The sequence below is a fragment of the Mus pahari genome, chromosome 16 (assembly GCF_900095145.1).
Source record: "Mus pahari chromosome 16, PAHARI_EIJ_v1.1, whole genome shotgun sequence".
In the NCBI taxonomy this organism is placed as follows: domain Eukaryota; kingdom Metazoa; phylum Chordata; class Mammalia; order Rodentia; family Muridae; genus Mus; species Mus pahari.
Window position 1 is genome coordinate 1,833,750 of NC_034605.1, and position 4,974 is coordinate 1,838,723.

Below are 4,974 nucleotides of genomic sequence, written 5' to 3' on the forward strand. Positions count from 1 at the left end.
ATTGGCACAGGTCGAATCATGCGATGTGATGTCAGAGGCGAGCACTCCGGCCCTTAGGGTGTGGCCTGGCTTACGCATGCGCAACATAGTATCACTCCCAGCAACGGCTGTAACGGCTATGTGAGGCCGGCTATGTGAGGCGGCGCTCCACAATAGATAATAAATGCACCAGTGTTAGCATTCTCCATTCTTAAAATTAAAGCTCACACAGGCACTTTGGTGCACACCTGTAATGCCAGCACACTGGAGGTAGAGGCAGAAAAATCAAAAGTTCAAGGTCGGCCTCAGCTGCATAGTGACTTCAAGACCAGCCTGCTCTACATGAAACCCTGTATCATAAAACTAAATAAGAGACAGAGGAAATGGCTCAGTGGGGAAGGGCACTTGCTGTGTGAGGATAAGGGCTTAAGTTGAGATCCCTACAACCCACAGAAAAGCATGGCTTAGTCACCTGCAACCCTCTCACTGTTGTGGGTAAAGACAGGAAGACTGATGGAGTTGATTGTTTGTAAGCCTAGTTCCCAGTTCAGTGAGACACCCTGTCCTAAAGGGATGAGACGGAGTACCAAACGACAACACTCAAGAGCCTCCTTTGGCAATTGTGCATGAGCGTGGCACCTCCTGGACACATACACATGCACGTACATGAGATACATATGTATGTACACCATACATACACACTGCTATTCTAAGTCTAAATAAATTTTCCACGCCCAGCATAAGAAAGGAAGTGCAGGTGATTTCTCAATGCATAGATCAGAAGTTCTTCCAAGCCCAGCCATCAAGCAGCCAGAAAAAACAATCTCCAGTGGATGTTGTGGGTTCTGACCAAGAGGAGTCCATCAACTGAAGACACTATCTCAACCTTCCCAACCTTGGCTGAAGCTCTTTTCCTGACATTCCTTGTCTCATCTACAAAACACGCCTTTGAATTCACACCTCAGTTGTAAGGACCATTTTATATGCCAGGAATGATTGTGTAATATAGACAAGCCTACAGTTTATATCAAAGGCATATAAACATTTTCTTGGATGATAATATTAACTCCTTGCATGCTTTTTCAGTTATAATCTAAGAGAATATTTTTCCCTGTATCTTGCTTTGGACATTTTTTTTTTTTTGTGATCACATCCCATCCTGCAGTGGGTGCTCCTTAAGAAGGGAAATAAACAACACAAAAACAGCTTCAGGAACTCCCTGAAACTGACCATATTCATTAGGCCCCTCCCTTCCAGGGTAAGCAGAGCCCTCCTGCAAAGACTCTCAGAACTGCCAAGAGGAGATTTCGACCAACTAAGGCACCTGGAAGGACACCCTCCAACCTGTTTAGCTGTCAGTAGCTGGGCAGTGTGATCCAGGTTTCCCAGTTTATATGAGCTGTCACCCATCCTGGAGTGGTCTTTGACCCAATAAAACATATTGGTTCACCAAGTTGGACTTTGGTGGTATCTACACTTTCTTCTGCCATGGTTCCCTTATCTGAGATGGGAAGACAAATGTGTTTTGTCTCTCCAGGAAAAGTTGTATCACACAATACACACACATACACACACACACACAGGCTAAATCAATTTAATTAAAGATCAAAATAGGAAGAGACACTAGCCGTTCTTGACTTCCATAAATTCTGGTGTTTGTCATCTGCATTTCAAGGATAAGAATAAGAGTCTCTGATGCTTGGGGTGACTGTGCAATGAGCTTTGATGTAAGGTAACAATGGCCTTAAGCTGGGGGATGTGCGAACACCTGGGGCTCTCCCAGGGAATTTCATCCGCCCTGAGGGTCTCAGCATCTCGCCCAGAGCAGGAATGCAGTAGAGTGAAGTGTATTCCACCCCTCGCTTAACTTGTTGGGTTCACAAGTGAGGCTCTTGTTTCCATAAACAGAGGCCCCTCCCCAGGTACTCAGGAGGGGCTGCAGCATCATCCAAGCTGTGCCTAGCCCGAGTAACACTGGGTTGGGATGGAGGGTGGAGGCAAAGACTTGTGCTAGGAGACACAGCGAGTTATGTTGGGACACAGCGAGTATGGAGTAAGGCAAATCTGTAGACAAGGACACGAATGGATACAGTCAAGAAAAATTCAGAGGGCTGGTGAGATGGCTCAGTGGGTAAGAGCACCCGACTGCTCTTGGAGTGCAAATCGCAGCAACCACATGGTGGCTCACAACCACCCATAACAAGATCTGACGCCCTCTACTGGAGTGTCTGAAGACAGCTACAGTGTACTTACACATAATAAATAAATCTAAAAAAAAAGAAAAAAAAAGAAAAATTCAGAAAGGTAGCATCAACAGGCCAGGCCTTGAGCTGACATCACCACCAAGAGTCAGGCCACACCCACCCCATGCATGAGTCGCATACTCTGCAGGTGGGAAGGGCTCTAAAGGCTCATGTACATAACCACCCATCTGTCACTTGGATCGCCCTGCCAAGCAAGGAGGTGGAAGCCTCGCTGTCCTGGAAGGACACGGGGCTACAGACATCTGGTAGGGTGCTGTGACGAGCAGAGGGAGATGCAGTGCTCAGAGAAGCCAAGAAGGTCAAGGCTGAAGGACACTCGGGAAAGGGGTTGTCCGTGTTGTCTGTGTCCCGGTGCTGAATGCTCTGAGCAGTGTGGATAAATCACATTTCCTCCTCTCCTGTCATTGTCCTTACCCTCGGCTCGCTTTTTCATTTGTCTTGGGGGTTTTGCTTGTTTTCTGCTTTGCTCTACTTTGTTTTGAGACAGGATCTTACTGTGTGTGCAAGCTACTCTGGAGCTCACTATACAGCTCCATCTGGACTCAAATTCATGATCCTCCTGCCTCAGCCTCTTGGATTACAAGCCTGTGCCAGCTTGGCCAGTCCTCATCTTTCATCTTATCAGTCAAGAGTCAATTTGGAGACTCAGAAGCCAGGTCTAACTACGGAACTGTCTCCACCATAAAGCTAGCACAGATGGATAATTTGTAATTCTTATCTTCAGTAACCTCAGGCCAAAGATGATCAAGGAAGATGGCCTACCTTAGGGCAAAGAGCAAAGGGCAAAGGGTAAAGGGTGCCTCGGACTCAAAGTAGGAAGCCGGGACTGAGAATAAACAGCTTCACCTTTGATTAGAAAACAGTGAACACTCTTTAACTCTGGGTCATTTTGCAGCCAATGTTTATTTAATGATTTCTTAGAGCAGGCAATAGTCAGTTTGAGACAAACACCCACATACCTGTACCTTCTGCTTAACACCTCTCTGTCTCTCCCTCTCTCTCTCCCTGACTTCTCTTTTTTTCTTCCCACTCTGGGTGTCTCTAGCTTCTAGTACTTGTCATTTGTCTCAGTATGAGCATGAACATATGAATGGGTGGCCCTGAACTCTAAGGGTCAAAGGAGAGCCAATCATATTTAAACCTCTCAGGGCAAGGGAGCTATGCAGAAGGTGAGGGAGAGGAGGCAGAAGGAGCACAAAAGAACTCGCAGGGACCATGGCAGCACACACAGGGTCTGCACAGGTCCAAGCCAGATAGGGTCCCAGTGCCAAGAGGGCGAAACGGGCACAAGCTCCCATCCCTAACCAGGAAGCTATCTCTAACTGATAATCGCTGAAAAGCAGCAGTCTGTTTTCTCCAACGGAGACGCACAGGGCGGGACTGGGTATGGACCATGCTCAGGAGAAGATGGCTAACACAGACAACACAGTGGTTTGGGGGTTGTGAGGGGAAGGGTGGCGAGTGGTCTTAGATTGCTTTGCTTGGGGTTTTTTTTTTTTAAAACCTTACTGATCTTTTGCTTATATATCATGGTTTTTGATTTTGTGTTTTTTGAGATTTGTGTGTATGTGTGTGTGTGCATGCTCACACATGTGTGCATGTGCGTGTATGTGTGCATGTGTGTGTATGTGTGCATGTGCATGTGTGTGTGCTGTTGTGCATGTGCACATGTGTGTATGTATGTGCATGAATGTATGCTGTTGTGTACATGTGTATGTGCTGTTGTGTGCATGTGTGCATGTATGTGTATGTATGTATGTGCATGTTTGTATATATGTATGAGTATTTGTGTGCTGTTGTGTACATGTGTGTGTATGTATGCATGTATATGTATGTGCATGTATGTGTATGTGTTTATGTATGTATGTGTGTGTATGCTGTTGTGTGCATGTGTTTTTTGTGCTTTTTCATTGTCTTTTTCCCTTCATTTTTTGTTTGTTTGTTTTAATTCTGGTTTGTTTGTTTTATAAAGGGAGTAGAAAAGAAGCTATTGAGTTGGATGGGTGGAGAGAATCTGGGAGAGGAAACTATGGTCAGAATATATAGTATACAAGTTACTTTCAATTAAAAAAAAATCCAAAGGGGCTGGGGGGAGGGGAGGGGAGGGGAATAACAGGCTGAACTGAAGCAGGTAAGCAAGTCAGCAAGCCGGGCTCGCCCATAGCCTCTGCATCAGCCCCTGCCTCCAGGTTCCTCCCTTGACTCCCTTCATGATGGCATAGGCTGTAAGATGGAGTAAACTCTTTCCTCTCCAAGTCGCTTTTGCTTATGCAGTCATCCTGCCTGCACTTTCTGAGTAGTTGGGATTACAGGTCTGTGCCACATCTCTTAAGATCTTAAGGAAATTTGAAGTTATCTCTATAATCTGGTCCCAGTAACTCAGGATAATTGCCTTATTTTAAACTCAACCAATTAGTATATTTCACTCCATTCTGGACCATACATGTTTCTTTCCTTGTGACATACCATATGCTTTCTTCTGGAGACTAGGACACGAGTGTCCTCGAGCAAACACTATTTCAACACACTCAACAACACTTACTTAATACTTTTCTCCCTAGTGCCTTGGGAATGTGCCCTACGGTTTCTTAAAAGATTTCAGCAAGGCTGCGTCCCAGTTACCCTCTATGGTTAGCCCTGGATTAGCAACCCTTTTGGCTTTCTGTCCTTGTTTCTTTTTGCCCAGTTAAAATTTCTGGGTTCACAGACACTACTGCATATGCCAGAAAGA